This window comes from Orcinus orca, chromosome 1 (assembly GCF_937001465.1).
Source record: "Orcinus orca chromosome 1, mOrcOrc1.1, whole genome shotgun sequence".
Classification (NCBI taxonomy): Eukaryota; Metazoa; Chordata; class Mammalia; order Artiodactyla; family Delphinidae; genus Orcinus; species Orcinus orca.
Genome location: NC_064559.1, coordinates 54,858,410 through 54,878,063, shown reverse-complemented (window position 1 = coordinate 54,878,063; position 19,654 = coordinate 54,858,410). Strand labels below are relative to the sequence as shown.

Genomic DNA, 19,654 nt, shown 5'->3' with positions numbered 1-19,654 from the left:
AAAGCGCTCCAAAAGCGACTGCGCACGCGCGCCCTGGGCGCCGACCCTTGCGGGTTACCCAAGGTTCCCGCTCCAGGCCAAGAAGAGCGGCGCCGGCGCGGGGCAGTTGCACCACGCATGCGTGAGGGCGAGCCGCATTCCTGAACGTTAACCGGGAGCGGTAGCTGTCGCTTGGGAGGCAGGCAGTATAACCCAGTGGCGAGGGTACGACAGGTACTTCCGAGTGGGGGATTGAAGGCCCTGAAGACTGGGGCACACGGAAAGAATCTAGAAGCTCTGAGCAGTTGAAAAGAGCACTGGACTGAGAGTCAAGGACTCTGGGCTTTGCTGTTAGCCGTTCCACAGTATTGAAGTCAGTGACTAGTGCTTTGTAAATTGCAAACTTTGTAGCAAGTGTCACCAACTGTATGCATTCGACCATGATATCTTGTTTTGAAAAGTTATTTACCAAATTAAGCATAATAATAATGGGAAAACAAATCATGCCTAATCGGACCACAGCTCAGTTAAAATCTCCGTCTAAGGTGAGTCTGATATGATTTTTAGCACAAAACAAGGAAACCTGGCAGTTAATACCACCAAAAGATGCAATTTATGGTAGGCTTTTTGAAATATTGAAAGTTGATTTCAGATTTTCTTTTGCCATTTTGAGACTCCCTAAGATTCTGGGGGATGTAAATTAGAAACAACTAAACTGTGATTTCAGTATCCTTTACAACGCTATCATTCTATGATTCTCAGAGGGAAAGATCTCAGAGTTAATTCTGTTCTGGGTATTGAAGACTATAGGGGCAACTAGACGGCCTTTCCCTAGGAACAGCTGTCCATGCTGAGGGGACAGGGCCAGGGAAGGGCCTTGATGAAGGCCCAGCAACAATAGCTAGCCATTCACCTGGCAGTGAACCGTCGTAAGGCTCAAGTCTGCCTTAGCTGATCACCTTCATGTTCCCAGCTCAGGTTTCTGCTCAGAATAATGATACAAGAATGGGCATGTCAGATTTCCAACAACCACCTTCCTTTTATGAATATTGTGTTATCCAGTCCTTTGTTTAAATTCACTTTTAAGACCCATTTTAGAATGGATCTTAAATGAAGCCTTACTGACTCCTCGGCAGAAAGAGTTGCCCCCATTTGTGCCCCTAGGATATTTTGTTTGCACTTATAGCATTGTATTTTAGTAGCTTATATGTATAATTCTCCTCTACTAGCCTATCAACTTCAGCTTTGTATTCCCAGCGAATTCAGCACGTAACACAATTCCTGGCCTATGGTAAGTGCTTGTTAAATTTTTCTTGGCAAACAAATAAAGCAATTGATCTCATTTTTATCTTAATTATTTGCTTAAACTCTGTCCCACTAAAATTTAAGCTCCATGCAAAAGAGGACTATATTCTCAGTGGGCATTCCATAATTTTTTTATGAAAGAATGGATGAATAAATGAATATAAAGAATTTGATGAATATTTATTGAACATTTATTACATATAGGCCTGGACTAGGCAAGGAGGAGATAAAGACGTATATAAAACATTGCTTCTACATTCAGAAAGTTTATGGAATAATTGAAGAATTAGAAAAATACATAGAAAGATAAGTAATATTACCAGGGTGCACATGCTTAATGAGTAAAGCAGAGAATCAACGTAGGAACTGAAGCAAGAGCAAGTGCTTAGCGCCAGCCATGCTGAGGGAGGAAAAGTTAGGCCTGAAGAGAGAAGTATGGTTTGGTCAAAGTGTAATTAAAGTCATGAGCCCAGAAAATAAATAAGTAAAAAATGCTTACATCAAGTTCAGATTTCTATTTGATAGGGGTAAAAGAGTTCATTCAGTAAAAATTCATTTGGGGGCCACATTGTAAAGAGCCTTGACTCTACTTTGAAAAATAACCTACAAGCAGTTGGAAATAATGAAGTCATTAAGTGGGGATAAATATATTGAAAGTGGTGTTTTGAAGATTACGTTTTCAGCAGATTAATCTTTGAGAAGAGCTGGGAGATTAGGAGCAAAGAGACTAATTAGGAAAAGATTATAGCAGTCCAAGCATAATTGATGAGATTCTAGATTAGGGTGCAGACAAGGAAAGTAAAGGAGTATTCTGAAAAACAAAACAAACAAAACCACAAAAGAATCTACAGGATTAAGTTGCTCTCTGTAAAAGAATCTTCATGATCCTTGAGGGCATGACCCATGTCTGTCTTGTTCATCACTGTCTTTCCCAGTGCTTGGCACAGAGGCCAATAAATTGATTAAGTAAAAATGAGGGAACACGAGGATGAGTGACTCCAATGATGGCTTCACGTATACCAGCATGACAGAATTAGAGGTGGACAGTGGATGGTTTAATTTTGGATGTGTTAAGTGAGCGTGGGATGAAAATACATTCAAGTAAGCATATCTAGCCAGTGACTGAAAATTCAGGCTAAGGCACAGGAGAAAATTCAGCACGTAACAGAAATAAAACTTTCAGTTTCCTGAGCTCTGTCTCCAGAGATATTGAATCTATGGTTCTGGGCTAGGACCTATGAATATGCATTCTTATCATCACCCAGGTGAACCTGATGCAGGTAACCTTTTGAGAAATACTGTGATTAGTATTGTAGGGAGTATAGGAGAAATAGGTAAAATAGCCTCTTCCTTCCAGTTATCTTTTTCAGGGGACAGAAAGTGATATGACCCCAGCTGAGAAGTCTCCTAGGAAAAAATTATCAATGCTTATTTGTATCTCTTTGGAACCTATCTTCAGTAAAATCTGAATTCACAAAAGGAAGCTGAGGGAATGTGATGCAATAGAATTTCCCTTTTATACCAGATAAATGTATAAAGACTATTCTGAAAGTACACAGTCCTTTTTAGTTTCTAATGGCAAGATCTTCTGGGAAAGCAGAAGAGAAAAGAGGAAGAATGGCAAAACACACACACACCCACACACACACCCACATACACACACACAGGAAGTCAGCCAATTCAGGAGAGGTAGCTAACAGGAGAAGAGAACATTACTGAAAAATAAAAGTGAAATAAAAACTAAGCCCTAATAATTCCAAAGTCTTCTACAAAAACACTTCTGAAGTAAAGTCTCATGTAGTTAAGGATGGATTGGAGTTACCAAGAGGATTGAACTTCCCAGACCTATTTCTAAGGTGTCTTACCTAAATACAATATTTTAGGGAAATATGGCCAGTGGTTTCCATCTTCAACTAACCCTGCCCTTTGGTAACCAATCTCCCAAAAAGATCCTACCTAAAACAGCTAAATTGAGAAGAAAAAGGAGAAAAATATTTTCTGTCCATGTGAATGGAAGGAAAGAAATAGAAGAGTTTATGAAATACAATAACATAGTAATGCATCCAGCAGAAAATAATCTATAATCCACTGGTAAAATTAAAAGCTCCAATTTATACATCAAAACCAGAGGTAGATTGTTACCTGTGGAGAGCTAATTTCTTATAATTTGAGGACAACTCTTTTCTGAAAATGTCTACCATGCTGTTTTCAGTGCTGGAATTGCATCATTAGCTTTTATGCCCTTCTAGTCTTTCTGTATAAAATTACAAGCACTTTTTAGAGAAGGTAAACTAACAACATTAATACCTTAGTAAGTCAGTCATCCTATTAAAAGAAGTTAATTTCCTTTTGCAACCCACTGCTAGCAATTTTAGTCAAAGTACTTGTAAAATACGGCCTAAGCCAATCAGAAGTAACAATGAAGAATTATAGGTAGAGCTGTATGAATGTGAATGCAAGTTACTGAATAGGTTTAGTCAGCTGAAAAAAAACAAAGCAAGATTGGGAAAAGCCAACATTGACTAGAAAAACATAAACTTGTTTTATGTGTGGTGAATGTGTACAGATTTTATGAATATATGGGTAGGTTTAGATCCACTTAAAGATCATAAACCAAAATGAGGTCTAATGCATTCTGCAAAAACAGAACAATTGATGTCATCATGAGGTGGAGACCAGGTAATATTAAAGAGCCAAAGAAAAAACACCTCACACTGAAACTGAAGCATATAACATTGCAGGTCATTTGCCCCTGGGATTTGACCATCCATGCATGTAGTGTCACATACCTAAGAGATCTGGGAACGTATGTATAGCTAGAATCAAGAAAGGTTTAAAACAGTACCTTATCCACTGTAATTTGTATCAAGTCTCTTCCTAGATCATGAGTGATATTTCTTTCTGCCTAGTACCCTGAGTATACTAGGATGTATTTGCTGGCAAATCATACTATGATATCTCCTCCAATACCCACTCCTATCACCCATTGAATTCTGTAAGAAACTGGGAATGCTAAAGTAGCACTGAATGATGAATTTGTGTAAACAGCCTAGAATGAAGGATGAAGAGTATTTGGATATAATAATTAGATTTATATCAGGTTGGAAGAGAAGTTAGTTTGGGAGTCTATTCTTAACCTTTGAAGGTGATGTCAAGTAAAACAAAATATTCCATCTGCCAATATGTTTCCTCTTTTTCCTGAGTTCCTATGGTAATTCTTATATTCTAAAGGTGAATACTCAGATATAGCAGGTATTTCTTTTCTCAACACTCATTGAGTCCTCCCACACAGAGCCCTGGGCATCTTCCATTAAACCAGTTCATCAACTGCATTTGCACTTATCAGTTTATTGTGAAATAGTAGAAACTGGTATTACCTCATCTTCAGTTTAGAAAAATTAGGTCAAAGCAGTAAAGCTGCTGGCCAAAATCCCAGCACTCCACCCTATGTTCCACAGCTGAGGTTTGCTAAATCTGGGTGATCTCTGATGATAGTTGAACTGATACAAGAGCATGTAATGGTTTTGAGTCAGTTAAACCCAAATCATAAATTAAAATTGAGTATCATATACCATTCTTCATTCTTCCTTTGCTGTGTAATACTACGTAACTCTCAAATGTTTGGTTGGTACCAAGATGTAACCAATGTTGATAATACCTCTGAAGAAGTTACAAGCTGAATTCCATGCTGAAAATCTAATTGAGTACTGGTATCCACTGCAGGACCAATAGCAGTGTATGATTTTTCTATTGCTGCCAAAACAAATTACCACAAATTTAGGAGTTTATAGTAACAGAATTTAGGCTCACTGGTTTCCCTGCCTGCATCTCAGAAGACTGAAATCAAGGTGTCAGCAGGCCTACTTTACTTCTGGAGACTCTAGGGAATATTCTGCCTCCAGGCTCACTCAGGTTGTTGGCAGAATTGAATTCTGTGTGGTCATAGGACTGATGTTGGTTTTTCTTTACTAAGAAAAGCCTCAGCTTCTAGAGGTCACCTGCATTCCTTTGCTCACAGCCCCCTTCCTCCATCACCAGCCCCAGTAAGTGGGTCAAGACCGTCTTACACCGTATCTCTCTGACTGAATCTTCTGCCTTCCTCCTCTACTTTTTAAGGGCCTGTGTGATCACATTGAACCAACCTAAATTAACCTCCCTATCTTTTTTTTGGAGGGGGGGGGGGTGTGCATGCTGGGAGGCTTGTGGGATCTCAGCTCCCCAACCAGATATCAAACTGGGGCCCTTGGCAGTGAAAGCATGGAGTCCTAACCACTGGACAGCCAGGGAATTCCCAACCTCCCTAGCTTAAAGTCAACAAATTCCAGTTGCAAAATCTCTTTTACCTTGTACCATTAACAATTGACAGGTTCCAGGGATTAGGACGTGGACATCTTTCCTGGGACTTTAATCTGCCTACTACATAATCCATAATCTACTGATAAAATTAAAAGTGCACATTAATGTAGTACCTTAATAGTAGGGGAAACTGTTGGCAGGGAGGAGAGATATGGAAGCTGTATGTACTCTCTGCTGAATATGTCTGTAAACCTAAAACTGCTCTAAATAATGAGGTCTAATAATTTTTAAAAACACATGGAAATAAAAATAAATTTCCAGAGGTTTGAGTATTAGATACGGGATAATTGAAGGGCAAAAAGAGACAAAGAAATGTTAGAAGAAAACTTCCCAGACCAGAATAAAAACTTTACAGTGAGATCAAATGACCCAAAAAGTGCCAAGCAAAAATATGAAAAAAATGTTTTTGCCAATGAGATTTCAGATCATCAGAGATAAAAAGGAAATACTAAATTATTTTCAATATAGAGGAAGATAACTATTACTTAAGAGTAATGAGAATCAGGGACTTCCCTGGAGGTCCAGTAGTTAAGACTCTGCACTTCCATTGCAGGGGGCACAGGTTCACTCCCAGGCAAGATCCCACATGCCGCACGATGTGGCCAAAAATTTAAAAATACAGAATTAAAAAAAAGAATAATGAGAATCAGATTGACACTGCATGTTGTTATGGTCTGAATGCCTGTGTGCCCACCCACAAATTCATATGTTGAAATCCTAACCTCCAGTGTGACAGTATTAAGAGGTGGGCCCTTTGGGAAATGATCAGGAGGTCATGAGGGTGGAGCCCACATGAATGGGATTAGTGCTAGGGGCTAATTAGATTAGGGATAGGGGCTTCCCTGGTGGCTCAGTGGTTAAGAACCCGCCTGCCAATGCAGGGGACATGGGTTCGAGCCCTGGTCCAAGAAGATACCACATGCCGCAGAGCAACTAAGCCTGGGCACCACAACTACTGAGCCTGCACTCTAGAGCCCATGAGCCACAACTACTGAGCCCAAGTGCCACAACTACTGAAGCCCGCACGCCTAGAGCCCGTGCTCCACAACAAGAAGAAGCCACCACAATGAGAAGCCCACGCACCACAACAAAGAGTAGCCCCTGCTCGCTGCAACTAGAGAAAGCCCGTGCACAGCAACGAAGACCCAACACAGCCAAAAATAAAAACAAATAAAAATAAAAAAAGAAGAAGAGATAGAGGAGCTTGCTGCCTCTCTCTCTCCCTGCTCTCTGCCACGTGAAAATACAAGGAGAAGACAACCATCTACAAACCGGGAACTGGGCTCCTATCAAACACCAAATCTGCCAGCTCCTTTATCTTGGATTCCCAGTCTGCAGAAATGTGAAAAATAGATGTTTGTTGTTTAAACCATCCACTCGATGGAAATTTGTTATGGCAGCCCAAGCTAAGACAGATGTCTTATAAGCTACACGCTAATAGAAAACTATGCCTTCAAAGTTCTGAAAGAAGTCTATGTTGAGCCTGAAGTTTTTAAACCAGTTAAATTATCAGTCAAGTGTGAGGGCAAAATAAAAATATTTTCACACATCAAAGTACATGAAATGCTTACCACGTATTGTAGATACTGATGGTGCCCAACCCAGATTCTGTTTACCTGGCACCCAGCTGCTGAGTGTTGGCTGCTAATGGCTGACAGCTGCCTTCTCTGGAGGATTGCCATTGTGGATACTGGAGCTGGGAGCAAGGGCTCTGGAAAATTGTTCTTCTGTGTATTGGAATGTTAACCTTACTAACCTGCTCCTATCCCTCTACCACCCCGCCCACACTGGCAGCCAATGGCCAATGATTGACACGAGGGTAAATGAAAATCCATCCTCCTTGGGACCAACTTTGCAGTGTAGTTGGTGCTCCCAGGCTCCCTGGAGGACTAGACTGAAAGTAGTCTCCAGTTGAGACCTCAGTCTTGCCTAGTTTTCTTCCCCTACCCTATCCTGCTTCCTTTACTCCTGTTCTTCTGAGAGCAAACCCTCATTAAATCACTTTCATAAGAATTCCCATCTCAGGCTCTGCTTCTAGGGAACACAATCTCATGCTCTACACATTCTGGGAAAAAAAAAAAAAAAGATTGCTTAAGAATGAACTCCAATTTACACACTCAGGGAACTTCTTCTTCTGAACAGTATGGGGTAACGTGAACCAAATTTGTCCTTCCACATGAAACAACTAAAAAGGGCACGCTAAATGAAACAATGCTTTTAGATATTAGATATCAGGTAGTACAGAACAGTGATCCCTGAGAAAGGGGAAGAAAGTGAGGTGAGCCCTACAACTGCCCCAGCTTACTGCCTGAAGAACAGCTCCAGGCCACACTACAGGGAGGGGGACCCAGGTCTCAGATAAGGAAAGAGAAGTGGGAGTCTGAGAAGTGGCTGAGAATCCAGTTTTCAGGGCAGAGTTGCAGAGAAGAAAGGGCTGTACAAAGAGAGAGCTCCAACAATCTGAAGAGTTTCTTCCTCAAGTCTTCAGCTCAATACTGATTAGGACAAGCATGTGAGGAAACTGCCTGAGGATAGTTAGGGAAAGAACCACCCAAAGTAGCAGGGGGACAACTCCCAAAGCTCACACAGAATGAGGAAGAGTCATTGAAATGTGAAAGTTTATTGCAGCAACTAGTGCAAATTACCCTAGCTAATAATTCACAAAAATTTCAATATGCTTTTCAAATTCTTAGCAAGCACTGAAAAAAAAGGAAGATATATAAATATTAGACAGAGACAGTGCTAATATTATTCAATAAATCATGCTGGGGAAATTGTCTGTTTAAAAGGATTATAAATGAAGTCCTTCACACCATGCAAAATATATATATATATATATATATTCAACATAAATTGAAGTTTAAATATAAAATAATTATCAAATAATAGCTAATATTTTTGATATATCATTACTGAGCCTAATATAACCTTTTTCATAACTTGTGATATCAGGGTACTGTGACATTTAGGTCACAGTGAATGGGGTTCAGGCTTTAGAGCAAGACTGCCTGTATTTGCATCATTCCCCACCTTCATCTCTCACCCTCTTTTAGTATTTAAACCTGAGATCACATCCTTTATCCTTTTTCGTTTTTTTACAGTGTAATTTCTTTTTAACATCTTTATTGGAGTATAATTGCTTTACAATGGTATGTTAGTTTCTGTTTTATAACAAAGTGAATCAGCTATACATATACATATATCACCATATCTCCTCCCTCTTGAGTCTCCTTCCCACCCTCCCTATCCCACCCCTCTAGGTGGTCACAGAGCACCAAGCTGATCTCCCTGTGCTATGTGGTGGCTTCCCACTAGGTATCTATTTTACATTTGGTAGTATATATATGTCTATGCAACTCTCTCACTTTGTCTCAGCCTACCCTTCCCCCTTCCTGTTTCCTCAAGTCCATTCTCTATGTCTGCATCTTTATTCCTGTCCTGCCCCTAGGTTCTTCATAACCATTTTTTGTCTTTAGATTCTATATATATGTGTTAGCATATGGTATTTGTTCTTCTCTTTCTGACTTACTTCACTCTGTATGACAGACTCTAGGTCCACCCACCTCACTACAAATAACTCAATTTCGTTTCTTTTTATGGCTGAGTAATATTCCATTGTATATATGTGCCACATCTTCTTTATCCATTCATCTGTCGATGGACACTTAGGTTCCTTCCATGTCCTGGCTATTGTAAATAGAGCTGCAGTGAACATTGTGGTACATGACTCTTTTGGAATAATGGTTTTCTCAGGGTATATGCCCAGTAGTGCGATTACTGGGTCGTATGGTAGTTCTACTTTTAGTTTTTTAAGGAACCTCCATACTGTTCTCCATAGTGGCTGTATCAATTTATATTCCCATCAACAGTTCAGAAAGGTTCCCTTTTCTCCACACCCTCTCCAGCATTTATTGTTTGTAGATTTTCTGATGATGGCCATTCTGACCAGTGTGAGATGATATCTCATTGTAGTTTTGATTTGCATTTCTCTAATGATTAGTGATGTTGAGCATTCTTTCATATGTTTGTTGGCAGTCTGTATATCTTCTTTGGAGAAGTGTCTATTTAGGTCTTCTGCCCATTTTTGGATTGGGTTATTTGTTTTTTTTTGATATTGAGCTGCATGAGCTGCTTGTAAATTTTGGAGATTAATCCTTTGTCAGTTGCTTCATTTGCAAATATTTTCGCCCATTCTGAGGGTTGTCTTTTCGTCTTGTTTATGGTTTCCTTTGCTGTGCAAAAGCTTTTAAATTTCATTAGGTCCCATTTGTTTATTTTTATTTCCATTTGTCTAGGAGGTAGGTCTAAAAGGATCTTGATGTAATGTATATCACAGAGTGTTCTGCCTATGTTTGCCTCTGAGAGTTTTATAGTGTCTGGCCTTACATTTAGGTCTTTAATCCATTTAGAGTTTATTTTTGTGTATGGTGTTAGGGAGTGTTCTAATTTCATTCTTTTACATGTAGCTGTCCAGTTTTCCCAGCACCACTTATTGAAGAGGCTACCTTTTCTCCATTGTATATTCTTGCCTCCTTTGTCATAAATTAGGTGACCATATGTGTGTGGGTTTATCTCTGGGCTTTCTATCCTGTTCCATTGATCTATATTTCTGTTTTTGTGCCAGTGCCATACTGTCTTGATTACTGTAGATTTGTGGTCTATTTTGAAGTCAGGGAGCCTGATTCCTCCAATTCCAGTTTTCTTTCTCAAGATTGCTTTGGCTATTCGGGGTCTTTTGTCTTTCCATACGAATTGTAAAATTTTTTGTTCTAATTCTGTGAAGAATGCCATTGGAAGTTTGATAGGGATTACATTGAATCTGTAGATTGCTTTGGGTAGTATAGTCATTTTCACAATGTTGATTCTTCCAATCCAAGGACATGGTGTATTTCTCCATCTGTTTATGTCATCTTTGATTTCTTTCATGAGTGTTTTATAGTTTTCTGAGTACAAGTCTTTTAACTCCTTAGGTAGGTTTATTCCTAGGTATTTTATTCTTTTTGTTGTAGTGGTGAATGGTATTGTTTCCTTAATTTCTCTCTCTGATCTTTCATTGTTGGTGTATAGGAATGCCAGAGATTTCTGTGCATTAATTTTGTATCCTGCTACTTTACCAAATTAATTGATTAGCTTAAGTAGTTTTCTGGTAGCGTGTTTAGGATTCTCTATGTATAGTATCATGTCATGTGCAAACAGTGACAGTTTTACTTCTTCTTTTCTGATTTGGATTCCTTTTATTTCTTTTTCTTCTGTGATTGCTGTGGCTAAAACTTCCAAAACTATGTTGAATAATAGTGGTGAGAGTGGGCAACCTTGTCTTGTTCCTGATCTTAGTGGAAATGGTTTCGGTTTTTCACCACTGAGAACGATGTTGGCTGTGGGTTTGTTATATATGGCCTTTATTATGTTGAGGTAAGTTCCTAAAATGGGTGTTGAATTTTGTCGAAAGCTTTTCCTGCATCTATTAAGATGATCATATGGTTTTTATCCTTCAGTTTGTTAATATACATCCTTTTTTCTTATCTCTTTCATTTACCAATCTATGTACCTTTTCAATCTGAGTTATTTTATTTTTCCTTAATTCTGGAAAATTGATCATTACATATTTCATCACATACTTCCTCCTTTTTCTTTCCTTCTAAGATTTCGATTAATTGAAATTTCAGTTAAGTACTTTATTTCTATCCTCTCTACCTCTTACATATATATATATGTATATAATTTTATACTTATATTCTCTCTGTTTATTTTTTACCTTCTAGTAGAGTTTCTCTATCTTATCTCACTAATGTGTTTTATGGCTACATCCATCTGCTATTATCCTATCAATTATTATACTTTTCCTACCAAATATTTTCACTTGGTTCCTTTTTTATAACTTTTGGTTCCTGAGACAGATATGATTAGTAAATAACATCCAATCATAAATTAATTACTCATTTGTAGGAGGTTCAGTGGGTCAGTCTTTCTCTATTCTTCAGTAATTATATACATTCATTCAGCAAGCATTTGTTGGACACTTACCATGTATCAACCACTATACTGAGTTCTGGAGATAGAGTACTTACACAAGGTTCCTTCCTCATGTGTTTTATGTGTTAGTAAAAAAATAAGTTAACATTTAAATCAGATAAGTTCTGTGAAACAAAGTTGACTGAGGGAAATGCTATTTTTCTTAAGTTGGTCAAAACCATCTCTGAGACTAATGTTTGGGCAGAGATCTGAAATAAAAGAGGAAGTGGGCCAAGGGAACAGCAGGGGAGGATCATTCTAGGCAGGGATTATCAGAGCATGTGTAAAGGCCCTGAGCAGGGGAAATGCTTAGTATTTGAAACTCAAAAGCCAGTATGCTGGAGCAGCATGTTAGGGGGAGAGAGAAAGTAAGAGAAAGAGAGAGAAGAAATGAGGTCAGAAAGGTAATATTAGAGGCTAAATTATATTCCTCCCCACTCCAATTTGTATGTTGAAGCCCTAATCCCTCATCCCTCAAAATATGATATTTGGAGATAGGGTCTTTAAAGAGATGATTAAGTTAAAATGAGGCCATTAGGGTGGGCCCTAATCCAATATGACTGGTGTCCTTATAAGAAGAGAAAATGCGGACACACAGAGATACCAGGGGCATGTACATTGGAAAGACCACGTGAGGACACAACAAGAAGGCAGCCATCTACAAGCCAAAGAGGGAGGCCTCAAGAGAAACCAACCCTGCTGATGCCTTGATCACAGGCTTCTAGCCTCCAGAACTGTGAGACAATAAATGTATGTCTTTTAAGCCACCCAGTCTGTGGTATTTTGTTATAGCAGCCCTAGTGAACTAATAGGTGGCCAGGAGCCATTTTTAATAGTAAACTGTTAAAATTTGAATAGAGATTTTATTCATAGAAACTGTGCAAAATTATATGTTCCATTTGTTTTAATGGTGTACTTGGTGGGACTTTCCAGAGAATGATATTGTATTAAGACTCACAGTTTATTTCCATTTTTTTCCCATGAGAAAAGAATGCATAATCAATGATGTGGTGGGAATTCCCTGGTGGTCCAGTGCTTAGGACTCCACGTTTTCACTGCCGAGGGCATGGGTTCAGTCCCTGGTCAGGGAACTAAGATCCCGTAAGCGGGTGACATGTGTGGATCTGTGCCCTTTCTCCTTTTCGGTCCATGAGACTGGGTCCATGGGAGAGAGAGCCAAAACTCAAAATTCCAGCAAATTTAACACATAATCCAGACTTAAATCAGTGAATCACATTCTTAGTGCCTCCCCCACCCTTCCCAGCAGAGTTATTGGTTCAGGAATGGACAAATTACTCAAGAAAGAGGAGCTTTTCCTGGGACATCTAGGAAGGAGAGCTTGCTCCTTTCTCTTTGGATCTGAAGCCAAAGAAGTCATAGCTGTTGCCACCATGTTGGTACCATCTTGCTACCATGTGGAACCCAAGAATGAGATCAACATAGACGAAAGCAAAATTAATAAACGGAGAGAAATGAAATTCTAACCAGTCGTTTCAGCCCTGAATCGTGCCATACCTGATATCAGCACTAACCCAAAGTATTTATTTACACAGGCAATAAATTTCTTACTGCTCTCATTGCACTTAACATTATAATCGTCAGTACCTTTCAACTAGACTGTCAGATTCTTTTTTTTTTAAATTTCTGCATCTCTTTTGTTTCCTGAAAGCACATTCCCAGAAAGTATAAATGAATATAAATGTATTTACATCTTTATTATATTTTGCCAAGTTACCACTTTTTAATACTGTACTCTGAAGGGGAGAAGTCACCATAAAGTAGGCAACCTTAGACAATCAGAGAAAACATGATATAAAAGAGACAACACTTCTCATGACAAGAGAAAATAATTCGATCCCCTCCTCAGTTCTACTACCCACTAGCTGTTTGAACATGGGAAGGCCATTTAAATTTTCTGGTTCTCTATTGATTCATATGTAAAATTATAGGAACTCTCTGTCAACAAAGCTCCAGAAAAATATAACTTATGACATAAAAATAACAGTTTTAGTTTGACCAATCATCCATTCTGATTGCTTAGAGTGATGAAGAAACAAAAATTTTTTTAAATCAATTTCTCTTCAGTGGTTTTGGCAATGTGGTATCATAATTAGTGACTTCGGTAAATTAAGTATACTAACAATGGTCATAGCATATTACAACTCAGAGAGTAAATTTGAAATAAAACACTGAGTGAAATAAATAATGATTGGGACTTCCCTGGTTGTGCAGTGGTTAAGAATCCGCCTGCCAATGTAGGGGACACCGGTTCAATCCCTGGTCCAGGAAGATCCCACATGCTGCAGAGCAGCTAAGCCCATGTGCCACAACTAATGAAGCTTGTGTGCCACACCTACTGAAGCCCGCATGCCTAGAGCCCGTGCTCCACAACAAGAGAAGCCACCACAATGAGAAGCCTGCACACCACAATGAAGAGTAGCCCCTGATTGCCGCAGATAGAGAAAGCCCGCACACAGCAATGAAGACCCAATGCAGCCAAAAAAAATTAATTAATTAAAAAAAATAATGCTTGGGACAGCATTGGCTTTAATGAGACAAAAGCCCATTGATCTTCCCCATTTCTATCTCTCTCCAGATCCATGAAAAGTTTGAATTACTCTGACTCAGATGTTTATGATAGAGATCAGAATTTATAAACTTTCCTACACAAAATAAATGGTAATTTAAAACTTGGATCTCTTGGACATGGATAAAATTTTGTATACATTATGTATTTAAAATTTAGACTGTCAGATTCTTGATTGCAATGACTATGTCTTTTCTGGTCTATTCCCAGCATCTGGCAAAGTGTGTGGTATATAGAGGACAAGGTTCATATATTTTTTACTAAATAGATATTGAATTAAGATGCTCCCATATTTTCAAGATACCTTAAAGACTTACCCAACTTCCTTTGTGATTTTGAGTTTTTACAATATCATGAAGATATTTTCTAGTCTAGTGTGAATGCATGACTCAAAGAACTAATATCCTCTTAGTATCATGATTCCGTATTTTTGGTGGGTGATATATTTGATACACTTCCAAACACCCCCATAGCAACTGAAGTTTCAAAAATACACTCAAAAGTCATATTTTCATCCTTGTCAGTTTATATACTATATATCATCTCAGATCAGAAGCCCCAGTTGCGATCTGTTTTGGAAGTCCTTGTTTGCCTTCCTCCTACTTGGGAAGGAATACAGTCTCCAGACTGTTGTTATTCATTTGTTCATTCATCCATTTGTTCATTCTTTCATTCATGTGTTCAGTCAATGTATCATCAGTCTACTGCTGCATAACAAATACCCACAAACTTAGAGGCTTAAAACAATACCACTAACAGTCACTTGAGTCCATAACTTTACAAGCTGACAATTTCTACTGAGCTCCACTGGGAAGTTCTTCAGGTCTCACTTGGAGTCCCTCCTGTGTCTGCTGGATTGGCTGGAGGCTAGATGGTATATGATGACCTCAGCTGGAACAGCAGCAATCTACTCTACTCTATGTGGTGTCTCATTATTTTATCCTGAGTATTAACTCAAGGTTAACCATAAAACATAAAACCCTATGTTTGGGATGTCACAGAGTAGGCAATACCAAGAGAAATCATTGATGAGACTGGAATAAAAATCAAATCTGGATTTAGTGAAGTTGAGACTGTATTCGAAAGGATTATTGCAAGTGAGGGAAATGAACTATTGCAAATTGAGGAGGGAGGTTATTGCCACAGGGAGTGTAAGGAACGGCACGAAAAATGGAGGAGAGCTTAAACAAGCTTTATTTGGGAACGCTCCCGGTCGAGGTTCACTGGTCCGAGAGAAAGGGGCCAGAGAAGTCCCGCCCGGGTGTGGGCGCGAACAAAATTTATAGGGGTGGATGCAGGGGAGGTGCTTGCTGTGTGAAGCAGCCCCTTTTTGGTAATCTCTCGGGTGTTGTGGCAATGTCAGGTGTCGGTTGCATCAGCCTCAGAGCTGTTGGTTCCGCCCCTCGGGGAGCGGGAAGACCGGGACCGAGTGGTGTGGCAATGTCAGGTGTCGGTTGCATCAGCCACTTTGGCGGGGTTTCCGTCTGGCTCCCTGGGCCCTTCCCCGGACCTGCTGGCCTTACAGGGAGAAAGAATGCTTTGACCATAAGGTCTGTAAGCAACTCCAGAGTTAGGCAAAAAGAGAAGAGTAAACAAAGCTAGAAAGAACTAGGTGTGGGGAACAGGATATGTGTGAATGCGTGGCACATTCAGGTAGTAGACCAGGGAATATTTTATTTTACCTGAGGCCAGTTTATTCTCAGGAGAGGATGTATACTGGCTTAGGTTGAGGGTGAGCCAAAGTGTAGGGGCCTGGAGTAAGGAGACAGATTAACAGGAGGAAACATAATGATTTTAATTATATACTTATGGGGCTTCAAAGAGGAAAAGTCAATTCTTGGTTAGTTGAGAAGTGAAAGTGTTTGGTAAATAAAGGTTGCCCTGCTGTGCAGATAAGTCTCTCAAGTGAAAAAATTATCTCTAGAAATAGGCCTCTTCCTGGTGTATGCTCCATTTCTAACGTAGATTTCCTTTATAAATGTAGATGTCTCTTACAAAAGGGTATTTCTACTCTGTTTTCAGAGCTTCTCCTATATCTACAGTTTCTTAAAAATAATCAGTTCACATTAATCCTTATGCCAAAGAGGCATATTTTGGGATGACATATTCTGCTACCCTTCAAAATGTTACCTTGTTTTTATTATAATAAACCTCAGAAAGTCCTATTGTTGTCGAACACAAGTTCAAGAGTCCAACACACAGTGAGGCCAAACAAATGTCAGAGTTTGGAGCAGAGAATAGTTTATTGTAAAGGCCAAGCAAAGAGAGCAGGTGGCTTATGCTCAAAAGACTTGAACTCCCCAGTGGATCTCAGAGAAGAGGTTTTTTTTTTTTACTATAAATTTCTTTATTTTTTATTCTACTTTTTAAATTTTTGGCTGCATTGGGTCTTCATTGCTGCACACGGGCTTTCTCCAGTTGTGGTGAGCAGGGGCTACTCTTCGTTGCGGTGCGCAGGCTTCTCATTGCAGTGGCTTCTCTTGTTGGGGAGGATGGGCTCTAGGTGCGTGGGCTTCAGTAGTTGTGGCATGTGGGCTCAGTAGTTGTGGCTCACAGGCTTATTTGCTCTGCGGCATGTGGGGTCTTCCCGGACGAGGGCTAGAACCCATGTCCCCTGCATTGGCAGGCAGATTCTTAACCACTGCAGCACCAGGGAAGTCCCCAGAGAAGGGTTTTTAAAGGCAAAATTTGGGGTGAGGGCTACAGGGTGTCTGACTTTCTTCTGACTGGTAGGTAACAGTGTGGTGTTCCAGAAATCTTGTGCTCAGCCTGCAGTTACCAACCTTCACCTGGATGGAGGGCTTAGTTCCTATAGAAGAACTCAAAGATCTATTGTTATGTATATCCCTTGAGGAGGAGCCAGGACTCTGCTTTATTTCTCCATTATTGTTTCTTGACTGCTTTTCCTTTGTTTCTGCATTCCCTCCATAATTAGTAATTGTTTGAATCTGACCTTTGGAACTCAGGGAAGCTCTAGGAGGCTGAAGCCTTTTTCCTATAAGCAAGAAAACAGGGGACATGGAAAGGCTTTTTTACTCAGGAGGGTCCCACAGGGGCCTGCTCTGTTTCACTATCTTTTAGGAATGGATAAGTATAATAGAGCCTGGGGAGAAAGTGATCCCTCATTCTGGTAAGAGAAAGCCTTGCATGTCAGTGAGGACATGATTTTTTCATACTTTCCAATGGAAACAGGCAGGAAAGCCAACTTCCCACAACTTACACTAAGTTAACTGGAGAATTTTGGGTTGTTAGGAGGGAATAATTTATAAATGTGGACATCCTGATGGCAGTAGGCAGAAAGAGAGTGAACTGAGACATTCTATTAATATCAAAGGAATCTGTGTAGGTATCTATGGTACTGCTGTGGCAATGACGTATTAAGGACTTAAAGGACTGCCAACTTAGGAAGTAGGGGCTATTGTGTGAGTTAAGAGAAATCCAGGGCCTTTGTCACAGCTTGCTGAGAAGACTGGGGCCCACTTGTCTTGGCCCCAGCTTAGGAGCAATTGTTCCATGCCAAGAGAGGCAAGCTGAGAGGGTCTCAGGCTGCTGGTTCCCCCCCCAACGTCACTGAGCACTCAGTTTTTACAGCAGGGGTGTCGCTCAGAGAGAAACTTGCCATTGTTCCCAACTCCAGCTTCAGAGCTTGGGCTCAGAAATTTTTCCTGGGGAGAGAAGTGGGCCATAAAACAGATAGCTCCTGATCTTTTCCCAAAGGAAATGACTTCATTTGTAGCAGAGTTTGGAGAGTTCAAGTCTACGGGCCTGAACAGTAGAGGCTGTGATGAGAGGAAGTTGGATAGAGACCCGTGCATTTAATAAGGATACAGACCAGACTGTAGGCTGGCTGGTTTAGGAGGACTGAGGAACAGGATAGCTGGGAGGACTCCTTTTGGAGTCAGAAAAATATATAGAACACTGCCTTCAGAAACTATTTCTTTAAAGGAGTTACAGTTTGATGGGATTAGTTTATCGAGCAATTTATGCCCCCAGGACATTGATGAAAATAACTAAATAAATAAAGCAGCTAACGGGCAATTAGTGGAGTTGGACATCTGGGTGTGGTCAGGGAAAGAGAGGAAGAGAACAAGTTCATCCCAGAGTGACTGTGGGCATATCCAAAACTGTCATGCCTTAAGGAGCAATATGAGAAGTTTAACACTGTGTATATGTGTGTTTATGTGTGCGTGTATGCACATGAGTTGGCAGGGAGACTAGACTTCACTAAAATAATCCAGCCAATCACGAAACAAATTGAGTGGGGAGGCACTTGCTAGACTAGTGTTGCTGCTAGCAATCTGGGCCAGCACAGTGGCTGAACTTAATGTCCCTTCCAAATGTGGAAAAGTTTGGATGAAAATAAATGACAAATGAGAGAAGGAGAAATAATAGCTGAGAGTAAAGGAGTGTATAAGTGGGTTATGCAATGAGAGAAATCCAACCTCAAGAGAGGCTCAGAGAACGAGAATAATATTATTTCTTAGCAGAATTATACCAGATGCCCAGACGGGCAAAGCTATGTTTGCCAAGACCACCCCTGCTTTTGATCCTGCAAAGTCAGATGGCAGCCTGCAAACCTGAGTCTGGGAGACGTTCTGGTCATAGGATATATTTGACGAGCAGGATCAATGTTACTGACTAAATCAAGCCCTAATAATGTTCCAGTATCTTTGACTATTTTTCAGGCTCCATCTATCAATACTATAAAAGATATCATTTGGGAAGGGATTTCTGAGAACTGCTTCCTACTGGAATTTCAGACCCTGTGGTGGATGGCTCCCAGCAGACTGATTACCGTGTAGCTATAAACCTTGATGAGCAGATGCTTAGAAAGGTCCCTGGTTATAATAGACAGAATACAATGGCAGCCTGCCCAACATGCCACAGTGTGGTGTGCTATGCACAAACACAATCGTCCTGGTTTTTGTGGATTGGAAAGCTATAAGCAGAATGGGGAAAAACAATGGGTTCCTACTGGGATTAAAGCAGTGGGCATCATGTGGTGGATCTGGGTCCCCTGGGGAACAGTCCCACTCAGACAGGAAGGCTGTGGGAGGACTTATGACATACTCAAACTAAATTACAGCTGGCTTTGACCGACCAACCCTATTATGGGGTGCCCAATATTTTTGGGTACAAAATATGTATCCTAACTGCACCCAGGCTGTTAATAGGCAATAGCAACAACGTGCATGGTGGATTAAACAACAATGGCCCACAAGTCAGAAAAGGGGAGATAGATGCCAGTCTAGGTATTCTGGGACAAGCAGAGTTTGCTTTTAATGAGGAGCAGCATTCAGAGAAAGAAGATTTATTCACTAGAATAGACATATTAGAGGGAGTTCTCTTCCAGGCAGAAGGTAAAGGATAAGAAGCAGCTTGGAGAGATAAAGAAGCACCAGCAAACTGCATCAG

General features: G+C 40.1%; 1 protein-coding gene and 1 long non-coding RNA gene across 2 annotated transcripts in view; one reads left to right on the top strand and one right to left on the bottom strand.

The window, feature by feature from the left end:
- The window catches only part of COP1 (COP1 E3 ubiquitin ligase), a 290,627-nt gene extending 283,398 nt beyond the window's left edge, over positions 1–7,229 (bottom strand). The window contains exon 1 of the mRNA XM_049715673.1: positions 7,212–7,229. The gene's annotated coding sequence lies outside the window, so the exon portion shown is untranslated. The remainder of the gene's footprint in view (positions 1–7,211) is intronic.
- Positions 8–14,314, top strand: LOC125965649 (uncharacterized). The gene is made up of 4 exons (XR_007479831.1): positions 8–524; positions 1,209–1,274; positions 12,232–12,402; positions 14,249–14,314. It is a non-coding gene; the product is annotated as an uncharacterized LOC125965649 (long non-coding RNA).
- Positions 14,315–19,654: the final 5,340 nt, after the last annotated feature.